Below are 12,023 nucleotides of genomic sequence, written 5' to 3' on the forward strand. Positions count from 1 at the left end.
AAACAGTTTTATGGGAGAAGGCAGCTTTGCACTGTGCATTACTGAATTCTTTATTTAATTAAATCTTGAATGGGTTAGGTGATGAATTAGCATTAACTAAAGTAAGGGTTAAAGGTGGTACTACATTAATTCTATGGAATATAGTTTTAAGCATTTTCTACTTAGTATTATCACTTTTTTATTTATTTGTCAGATGTATGGACTATGACCTCTTCTTAGTTCAGTGTAGTAAAATCTTCTAAAGGATAAAAAAAAATAGTAGAAAGTTCTAACAGAGCAGTATAAAATATATAATGGCTCCTCAGTAATTACGCTATAATTCTATTGGAGAAAGCAATTCTATTAGAGTCCTTATTTTCAGACACTTCCTTTAACTGTCTGGAAAAAAGAAAACTATTTCTTTTGGCTAGGATATTTGCTTTTGGCATGTGTTCAAAAATGAGCAATATTTCCTGACCGGTTTTAAAGAAGAGAGAACACATTTTACACACATATACACACATACGTACCCAGCCCCCACAGACACATACGTACACAGACACACACATATCTTTATGATCTGACAACCTTTAAAACACACCAGTCTTGTTATTTTCATTCACAGAAGCATAAGGATTTATCAACTTACCGACTTGGAAAAGGAGTCTCAAGAGTTCAAATTGAACTCCCAGAAAAGAATCAAAAGTTAGTAGGGTTCTTTATTGTTTAAGAAAACTTCATGACTGCATAGTACAAATAAATCTCATTTTGGATAAAAATAACTGCTTACTATTTACTCACTGAGTAACAATTAGCACACCTAGCACTTTGTTCACATAACTTCTCATTTTCAAAAAATCTTCCAAGAATCATGATGGGCCTAAACATACTGTAAGTAATACTCGAGAATCTTCACTTGTACTATGGCAATTATATTTGACTCCCATATATACACATATATATTTTTTTTTGGTCAAAGATACTAAATGGTACTTGGATGCACACAATCTGAACATAGTGCCAAAGATTTGTTTATTCATCTGCCAAAATTTTCCGTCCTAGTCAATGTCTTATCTAACATTTTGTGTTACCTAAGAACACAAAATCCCAGTTTATATCTGAGGTAAGGTGGGTTCTTTTAGAACAAAGAGATGGCTTTAAAGATCTTTTTTCAATATATTTGAAGAAATTACCGATGGAAACTTCCCAAATCTAAAGGATACTGGATTCAAGATACAAGAAGCACAGAGGGCCCCAAACAAACTGAACCCAAACAGACCCACACCAAGACACATCATAATAAAAATGGCAAAAGTTAGTGATAAAGAGAGGATCCTAAAGGCAGCAAGAGAAAAACAGAATGTTACCTACAAGGGAACCCCCATAAGAATATCAGCTGATTTCTCTACAGAAACACTACAGGCCAGGAGGGAATGGCAAGAGATATTTAAAGTGCTCAAAGGAAAAAATATGCAACCTAGAATACTCTATCCAGCAAGAATATCATTTAAAATAGAAGGGGAAATAAAAATTTTTCCCAACAAACAAAAACTTAAAGAATACAACAACACAAAACCCAGGTTAAAGGAAATATTGAAAGGGCTTCTCTAAACCAAAAAGAAAGGAAGGAAAGGGAAGAAAAAAGAAAAGAAAAAAAAAAAAGAAGAAGAAGAGGAAGAACTAGGACTGAGGAAACTGCAATCAGAGAGCAGTCACTCAAATAAGCCAGCATACAGATTTAATCATGAACATGCTTCAAACAAAATAAAATTAAAAAGAAAAAAATAAAAAAGAGTCATCAAAACCATAAAATGTGGGCAAGGGATGTTAGGAGGTAAATAATCCTTTTTGTTTGTTTGTATGTTTCTCTTCTTAATTTTAATATAGTAATGAAGTGTTTGAACTTACAGGACCATCAGGCTAAAACACACAATTATGGGAAGGGGTTAGCATACTTAAAAAACAGGGCAACCACAAGCCAAAATCAAATATTGCATTTGCAAAAAATGAAAAAAAAAATACACTCAAGCAGATAATAACAGGAGACCATTCAACCAAAAAAAAAAAAAAAAAAGGAAGAATGGAGAACCATAGAATCAACTGGAACACGAGATTCAAATGGCAATAAATAATCATCTATCAATTATCACCTTAAATGTCAATGGGCTGAATGCCCCAATCAAAAGACACAGAATGGCTGAGTGGATAAAAAGGCAAAAGCCTTCAATATGCTGCCTACAAGAAACTCACCTTAGGACAAAAGATACATATAGATTGAAAGTGAAAGGGTGGGGAAAAATATTTCACGCCAATAGACATGACAGGAAAGCAGGAGTTGCAACACTCATATCAGACAAAATAGACTTTAAAACAAAAGACATAAAGAAAGACAAAGAAGGACACTATTTAATGATTAAGGGATCCATCCAAGGAGAGGATGTTACTATCATCAACATATATGCCCCAAACATAGGAGCACCCAGATACATGCAACAAATATTAACAGATATAAAGGGAGATATTGATGAGAATACAATCATAGTAGGAGACCTAAATACCCCCCTCACATCAATGGACAGATCCTCTAGACAGAAAACCAATAAAGCAACAGAGATCCTAAAGGAAACAATAGAAAAGTTAGACTTCATTGATATCTTCAGGACACTACATCCAAAAAAATCAGAATACACATTCTTCTCAAATGCTCATGGAACATTCTCAAGAATCGACCACATATTGGGACACAAAGCGAATCTCAATAAATTTAGGAGCATAGAAATTATCTCAAGTATCTTCTCTGACCACAATGGCATGAAACTAGAAATCAACCATGGGAAAAGCAAAGAGAAAAAACCTACTACATGGAGACTCAACAACATGCTACTAAAAAACCAATGGGTCAATGAGGAAATCAAAAAGCAAATTAAAAACTACCTTGAAACAAATGATAATGAAGACACAACCTCTCAAAATCTATGGGATGCTGCAAAAGCAGTGCTCAGAGGGAAATTTATAGCAATCCAGGCCTTTCTCAAAAAAGAAGAAAGATCCCAAATTGACAACTTAATCCTCCACCTAAACGAATTAGAAAAAGAAGAACAAAAAAGTCCTAACGTCAGCAGAAGGAAGGAAATTATAAAGATCAAAGAAGAAATCAATAAAATAGAGACTCAAAAAACAATAGAGAAAATTAATAAAACCAAGAGCTGGTTCTTTGAAAAGGTGAACAAAATTGACAAACCCCTGGCCAGACTCACTAAAAAGAGGAGAGAAAGAACCCAAATAACCAAAATTATAAATAAAAAAGGGGAAATCACAACGGATACAGCAGAAATACAAAAAACCATAAGAGAATACTATGAAAAACTACATGCCAACAAATTTGACAATCTGGACAAAATTGACAATTTTCTAGAATCTTACAGCCTGCCAAAACTGAATCAAGAAGAAACAGACCAACTGAACAGACCGATCACTAGAAATGAAATTGAAGAGGTCATAAAATCACTCCCTACAAAAGTCCAGGACCAGATGGCTTCACAGGTGAATTTTATCAAACATATAAAGAGGAATTGGTGCCCATCCTCCTTAAACTCTTTCAAAAGGTTGAAGAAGAAGGAATACTCCCAAAGACATTCTATGAGGCCACCATCACCCTCATTCCAAAACCAGACAGAGATACAACCAAAAAAGAAAACTATCGCCCAATATCTCTGATGAATAAAGATGCAAAAATTCTCAACACAATCTTAGCCAACCGAATCCAACAACATACCAAAAAAATTATACACCATGACCAGGTTGGGTTCATCCGAGGTTCACAAGGATGGTTCAACATACGCAAATCAATCAGCATCATACACCACATTAACAAAAAAAAAGTCAAAAATCATATGATCATCTCAATAGATGCAGAAAAAGCATTTGACAAAGTTCAACATCCACTCATGATCAAGACCCTCTCCAAAGTGGGTATAGAGGGTACATTCCTGAATATAATCAAAGCCATTTATGATAAACCCACAGCAAATATAATCCTCAATGGAGAAAAACTGAAAGCCTTCTCACTCAAATCTGGAACAAGACAGGGATGCCCACTCTCACCACTGCTCTTCAACATCGTTTTGGAAGTCCTGGCCACAGCAATTAGACAAACAAAAGAAATCAAAGGCATCCATATAGGAAGAGAAGAGATCAAACTGTCACTGTATGCAGATGACATGATACTATATACAGAAAACCCTAAGGACTCAACCCCAAAACTCCTTGAACTGATTAATAAATTCAGCAAAGTGGCAGGATATAAGATTAACATTCAGAAGCCAGTTGCATTTCTGTATACCAGCAATGAAACATTAGAAAAGGAATACAAAATACGATACCTTTTAAAATTGCACCTCACAAAATCAAATACCTCGGAATACACCTGACCAAAGAGGTAAAGGACCTATATGCCGAGAACTATAAAACTTTAGTCAAAGAAATCAAAGAAGATGTAAAGAAATGGAAAGATAGTCCATGTTCCTGGATTGGAAAAATCAATATTGTAAAAATGGCCATACTACCCAAAGCAATCTACAGATTCAATGCAATCCCTTTCAAATTACCCGTGACATTTTTCACAGAACTAGAACAAACAATCCAAACATTTATATGGAACCACAAAAGACCCAGAATTGCCAAAGCAATCCTGAGAAACAAAAACCAAGCAGGAGGCATCACTCTCCCAGACTTCAAGAAATACTACAAAGCCACAGTCATCAAAACAATGCGGTACTGGTATCAAAACAGACAGACAGACCAATGGAACAGAATAGAGAACCTGGAAATAAACCCTGACATCTATGGTCAATTAATCTTTGACAAGGGAGGCAAGAACATAAAATGGGAAAAGGAAAGTCTATTCAGCAAGCGTTGCTGGGAAACCTGGACAGCTGCATGCAAAGCAATGAAACTAGAACACACCCTCACACCATGCACCAAAATAAACTCCAAATGGCTGAAAGACTTAAATATACGACAGGACACCATCAAACTCCTAGAAGAAAACATAGGCAAAACACTCTCTGCCATCAACATCATGAATATTTTCTCAGGTCAGTCTCCCAAAGCAATAGAAATTAGAGCAAAAATAAACCCATGGGACCTCATCAAACTGAAAAGCTTTTGCACAGCAAAGGAAACCAAAAAGAAAACAACAAGACAGCTTACAGAATGGGAGAAAATAGTTTCAAATGATGCAACCGACAAGGGCTTAATCTCTAGAGTATATAAGCAACTTATACAACTCAACAGCAAAAAAGCCAATCAATCAATGGAAAAATGGGCAAAAGACCTGAATAGACATTTCTCCAAAGAAGATATACAGATGGCCAGCAAACACATGAAAAAATGCTCAACATCGCTGATTATAAGAGAAATGCAAATCAAAACTCCCATGAGATACCACCTCACACCAGTCAGAATGGCCATCATTAATAAATCCACAAATAACAAGTGCTGGAGGGGCTGTGGAGAAAAGGGAACCCTCCTGCACTGTTGGTGGGAATGTAAACTGGTACAGCCACTATGGAGAACAGTTTGGAGATACCTTAGAAACCTATACATAGAACTTCCATATGACCCTGCAATCCCACTCTTGGGTATCTATCCGGACAAAACTCTCCTTAAAAGAGACACATGCACCCGCATGTTCATTGCAGCACTATTCACAATAGCCAGGACATGGAAATAACCCAAATGTCCATCGACAGAGGATTGGATTCGGAAGAGGTGGTATATATACACAATGGAATACTACTCAGCCATAAAAAAGAATGACATAATGCCATTTGCAGCAACATGGATGGAACTAGAGAATCTCATCCTGAGTGAAATGAGCCAGAAAGACAAAGACAAATACCATATGATATCACTTATATCTGGAATCTAATATCCAGCACAAATGAACATCTCCTCAGAAAAGAAAATCATGGACTTGGAGAAGAGACTTGTGGTTGCCTGATGGAGGGGGAGGGAGTGGGAGGGATCGGGAGCTTGGGCTTATCAGACACAACCTAGAATAGATTTACAAGGAGATCCTGCTGAATAGCATTGAGAACTATGTCTAGATACTCATGTTGCAACAGAAGAAAGGGTGGGGGAAAAAACTGTAATTGCAATGTATACATCTAAGGATAACCTGACCCCCTTGCTGTACAGTGGGAAAAAAAAAAAAAAAAGATCTTTTTTCAGGGGGATCTATCATTCTCTAAGATTGTATTTGCAAAGATCCTATCAATGTTGTCAATTATGAGGACCCAATAACAAGGTGTTCTGTCCTGTCTACTGGCTAACTCATGCCAATGTTATTTATAAATAGCAATAATTGATTAATTTTGTCCGATTTTATATAACAGTAGTGCCATTTCCTAAGATTTGTATTCATGGATATCATTCTGGTAACTGATTCTGTTCTTTTCCCAGACACTGTCTAACTACTACTTGGAGATAGTAGCCACGGTAATTCAACCACCTGGTAAAACACATCAAAAGTGTGAAACTACTGAAGAAAGTAAAAACTTTATCTTTTACAAATAATACATGACAGTAGTAAGTCAAACCTATTAAAGTTGACAAGGAATCTTGTCTAATACTTAGTAATAATTACGTATATCTATATGCATCTATGAAACTCTGGAATAGTTCAAAAAGCAGAGAATTTTGGAATCAGACCTAGAGAGAATCTGACTGACTTACCTAAGCCAAGCTTTACAACTATCCTGACCCTTGCTTTTCCTCATTTATAAACTTAGATAATAATACTAGGACTAAATGGAAAAAATAAATGAGATAATGAATATAAATTAGAGGTCAAATAGCAGGCTCTTGACAAAATGGTAACTTTGGTGACAAAAAAGACGCAGAAATTTGTTTCTTAAGAACTGATATAATAGAATAAGATTTTAGGGAATCTTAAAGTTAAAAGTTCTTCAGGGAGTTCCCGTCGTGGCGCAGTGGTTAACGAATCCGACTAGGAACCATGAGGTTGCGGGTTCGGTCCCTGCCCTTGCTCAGTGGGTTAAGGATCCGGCGTTGCCGTGAGCTGTGGTGTAGGTTGCAGACACGGCTCGGATCCAGCGTTGCTGTGGCTCTGGCGTAGGCCAGTGGCTACAGCTCTGATTCGACCCCTAGCCTGGGAACCTCCATATGCCGCAGGAGCGGCCCAAAGAAATAGCAAAAAGACAAAAAAAAAAAAAGTCTTTAAGTTATGATTACTGAAGAAAAATAGCCCTTCCAAAAAAAAGTTAAAAAGGAAAAAATTCCTACGGAGGAAGATTTTAATTACAAGTACATATTAGATGAGAACGAAAATAAAAATAAGACAAAAGTGCTCTAATGTGGAGGATGAGGCGTACAAAACTAGAAGATAAGAGGAAATGAAATTTGGAGCTAGTTATTCACAAAGAACTGGAAGATAACGTCAATTGAGATTAATTTCCTAAACACAGGCACAGATGTTTTACACACGTTCCATAATTTTACCTCATATACTGGTTCTTAGCATTAAAGAAATGAAATTAATCTATACTTATACGTAAAATTATATTTCAGTTCTTTTAAATTTTAAGAAAGGCATTTAATAAATTGAGGCAAAGATGAGTATGTAAGAGTTGAATTGACACATGTAAAGCACTGGCAATATGTGCAAAATAAAATTTACAGATACAAGTATCACTTGTATAATTGCTACCTGGATCAAGATGCACTTTGCAATTCAGCTGGGGAATTAAGAAAGAATATTGCATACAGTACCAGGCTCATGATTAAGTTTGGTGTAATTCTCAGCATTGGCATTAATTGTGAGGAATACTAGCACAGGTTAGAATTCTTCCATAAAAATGACTGTAATAGCTTACAAATCCAACATGACAGCTACCACTTATAGGTTTTGCAGTTGATCCTAGTGTTCAGTGCTATGCAGAGAGCATAATCCTTAAAATATTATGGGTATTAAAATTGCCCATGGATGTTTTTGTGAAACTAATGACAGTGAAAGTTCATACTAACATATATGAGAAAGGTTTGCTTATTATCAAGTGAATATAATGTCTCTCTTTGTTTGATTTAAACTCCAAAAACTCATCCACAAGTTGGAGAATCACCTGGTTGTTAAAGTACTTTGTTGAAGAATATCATTTTTACTCTCTGAATATTTGATTTGAATTTGAGTTCATTCATTCACTCATTTATTCAACAATTTGTGATAGAGCTCCTATTATATTTCAGGCTAGTGATGTAAAAAATGAAAATTGTATTAACTTCTCATTAGGTATTGAGCAGACCCTAACTTACCAAACAGACTAGTTAGCAGAATATTCCTTTGATGCTGTGATCTCAAGTAACGAGCCAATTTCTCTGCTAAACATATTAAAAAGATAAACTAAATATGATACGATGATAAATAAACTAGGTATGTTTAATTCCTAATAGCTAGCATGTGAGATATATTATATATGAGAAAATAAAGATACATAAAATTGAGGTAAAATACATAAAATATCTGACTAAAGTAGTCGCACATTGAATTTAGTCACCAGATCACACAGCACTGATGAGATTTACTACTTAATTTATTATACTTTGAGATCATCCCAGCTCCAAAATTTTAAAAAGCTAGTAGAGTTATCTCCTCTGTGAGAGAAATAGTAGGAAATGCCCTGTCTTGGATGCAGGGTACCACAGGATTTAAGGAACCATGTTGCGATAGGACATACACAATGCCACTGAGGAGTTGAGTACCCTTTTCTGGAAAACTGGTTTATAAAAGTGTGACAATATTAGACAGTATATATTTAAAAAACTGAATGAGTTGTGTGGTGAATTACTAAATATATCTCAATGACCAGAGAACCCTAGGAATGAACTTTTAATCCTAGAAATGCATTTAAAGTAAGAATAAAAAATTAGATATGACAGATGGAATCACACTAATATAAACTTCCAAGGTTTTCAGTTAATGACTGGTGTTATTAAAAAAAGAGAGAAGAGAATAAAAGATAAATAAAATTTTTAAAAGCCAGAGACATTTTTGTGAGTTTTTTTTATGGGAAAACATAGAGAATAGAAATGAGGCGGGCACTGCCATAAGGTGGGTTTGGTTTTATATTTGAAGAATTTGAGATGTCCTGCAAGCAGTTAGGAATATGGGAAAAACATTTAGAAATATGATATAAATTAAGACTCAAAATAAATTAGTGGGCAAGTCATGAGAGATTTAAAAGGTAGGTTTTTGAAAAAGAAAAATGGAGCTGGAGGAATCAGGCTCCTGGACTTCAGATTATACTACAAAGGAACAGGCATCAAAACCATATGGTACTGGCATAAAGACAGAAATAGAGATCAGTGCAACAGGATACAAAGCCCATAATTCAACCCACACACCTACAGGCAACTCATCTATAACAAAGGAGGCAAGAATATACAATGGAGAAAAGACAGCCCCTTCAATAAGTGGTACTGTTAAAACTGGAAATCCACATGTAAAGAGTGAAATTGGAACACTCCTTAACACCATACACAAAAATAAACTCTAAATGGATTAAAGACCTAGATATAAGACCAGACACTATAAAACTTTTAGAGGAAAACACAGGCCAAACACTCTCTGACATAAACGATAGCAACATCTTCTCAGATCCACTTCTTATTAGAGTAATGACAGTAAAAATAAAAATAAACAAATGGGACCTAATTAAACTTAAAAGCTTCTGCACAGCAAAGGAAACCCTAAATAACACTAAAAGACAACTCACAGAATGGCAGAACATATTTGCACATGAATTGACTGACAAGGGATTCATCTCCAAAATTTATAAATGCCTCCTACAGCTCAATACTAAAAAAACAAAAAACCCCATCAAAAAATGTGTAGAAGATCTAAACAGACAAATTTCCAAAGAACACATACAGATCACCAAAAAACACATGAAAAGATGTTCAACATCACTAATCATAGAGAAATGCAAATCAAAACCACTCTGACGTACCACCTTACACCAGCCAGAAGGGCCATTATCACAAAGTCTACAAACAATAAGTGCTGGAGAGGGTGTGGAGAAAAAGGAACCCTAGTACACTGTTGGTGGAATTTTAAATTGGTGCAACCACTATGGAAAACTGTATGGAGATTCCTCAGAAAACTAAAAATAGAACTCCCATTTGATCCAGCAATCCCACTCCTGGGCATCTATCCAGAGAAAACCATGACTCAAAAAGACACTTGTACTCCACTGTTCACTGAAGCACTATTTTCAATAGCCAAGACATGGAAACAACCTAAATGTCCATTGACAGAGGAGTAGATCAAGAAGAGGTGGTACATATACACAATGGAATATTACTCAGCCATTAAAAGGAATGAAATGCCAGCATTTCTAGCAACATGGATGGACTTGGGAATTACCATGCTAAGTGAAGTCAGCCAGACAATGAGACACCAAAATCAAATGCTATCACTGAAATGTGGAATCTAAAAAAAGGACAGAATGAACTTCTTTGCAGAACAGATACTGACTCACAGACTTTGAGAATCTTATGGTTCCCAAATGAGACAGGTTGGGGGGTGGGGGATGCACTGAGGGTTTGGGATGGAAATGCCATAAAGTTTGTTTGTGATGATTGTTGTACACCTATAAATGTAATAAAATTCATTAAGTAATAAAAAAAGAAAAAAAGAATGTAAAGGGAAAAAATAAATAAATAAAAGGTAGGCTTTTTTAGAATTAGAGTAGGCTAAAACCTTGTAATAGGATGTCCACATTCAGGAGCCAAGGATAGAAAGAGCCAGCAATTTTATAGAGATGTCAGAGAGAAGGAGGGCTAGAGTGTTTAGTTTTTCAGAGAACTATGGGTAGTCATTAAGAAGGGACCAGTTAAATGGAACGGAGAATTGTTAGCAATGGAATTAAAAGCAACAGAAAATTCTAAATTGGCTATAAGTTAGCCTCTGATGGAGACAATACAGTATGCATACTCATGGTAATTTACAGCAGTTTGTGTCAGTTTATATAAATGTTTAAAATAAAATGGCATGTATACATGTCTATGTACAGGCATAAATGCTTGTGTACATGTACACATTATTTTGCCAGGAATCTTAATGAAAAGCAGAGAGAGAAAATTAGATAAATAACCAAATAAAAACATTCACCTTACTAACTAGAACGTTTAGAACCTAGTATGTCAGTCATCCATCCCTCTACCTCCAATACAAACGTTTGCCTGAGCAGAAAATTAGCTTACTATGACTCAGCTGGACCATTCCTTTGAAGAGTAAGAAACCGCTGTTACTAGGAGCTAGGAAGAGAGTGCTCCCCCAGTATCCTCCACACAGTTGCTTTGAAGACATTGCTCTGGACCCTCTTTCCTGTAGCAAGGATGAAATCCTGCTCCTCTCCCCATTTTTGTGGCTACTGAGGACAAAGTGAAGTCAGAGTATGTCTAGTAGATTCTACAGAAACACAAAAAAGTGCTTGTTGAGCACTTTTTACACTTGCTACGTGCTAAACCTGGGTTGTTGCATTTCATCCTTAATAATACACTATGTGGTAACTAGAATTAGATAAGGATATGGAATTTAAAGAGGTTATATGAAATGTCCAAGAGAAAGTCAAAGGCAGAGCTGGAATTCAAAGCCAAGTCCCTCTGTCTTATTAAATACCCTTCTTTTCACAGCCTTATCTCAATGACCTAAATTCCAGAGCCCCTTCTAGGCACAGAATAAAAGAAATAGCAATAAAGGATTACCATTCATAAAATGCAATGTTTATCTATCTCCTTCCCCAGCCTTTAAGTCTAGAACTAGATTACCTATGTTAAGTTAGTAAGTGTCATTGTTATTATTTCCTGACCTTTCTAAAAATCCAAAGTCCTTATAAAATATTCTTACCTTGGTGAGATAAAATTTTCTTTCCTAAGGACAAGTCAGAATATCTGCCTAAGTGTTAGAATTAAGGCACTCTTATGAGGCATGAGATGAAACGGCATCTCCCTCACTGGAGGGT

At 35.7% G+C, this 12,023-nt stretch overlaps 1 protein-coding gene across 5 annotated transcripts in view; it reads right to left on the reverse strand.

Annotated features, from left to right (window-relative positions):
* The window catches only part of LOC110256428 (uncharacterized), a 1,007,420-nt gene that overhangs the window by 470,695 nt on the left and 524,702 nt on the right, over positions 1–12,023 (reverse strand). The window lies entirely within an intron of this gene.

The sequence above is a fragment of the Sus scrofa genome, chromosome 13 (assembly GCF_054392235.1).
Source record: "Sus scrofa isolate SSC_HxYL_T2T_F1_AM1 chromosome 13, Sscrofa_HxYL_maternal_Yorkshire_Landrace_v2.0, whole genome shotgun sequence".
NCBI lineage: Eukaryota > Metazoa > Chordata > Mammalia > Artiodactyla > Suidae > Sus > Sus scrofa.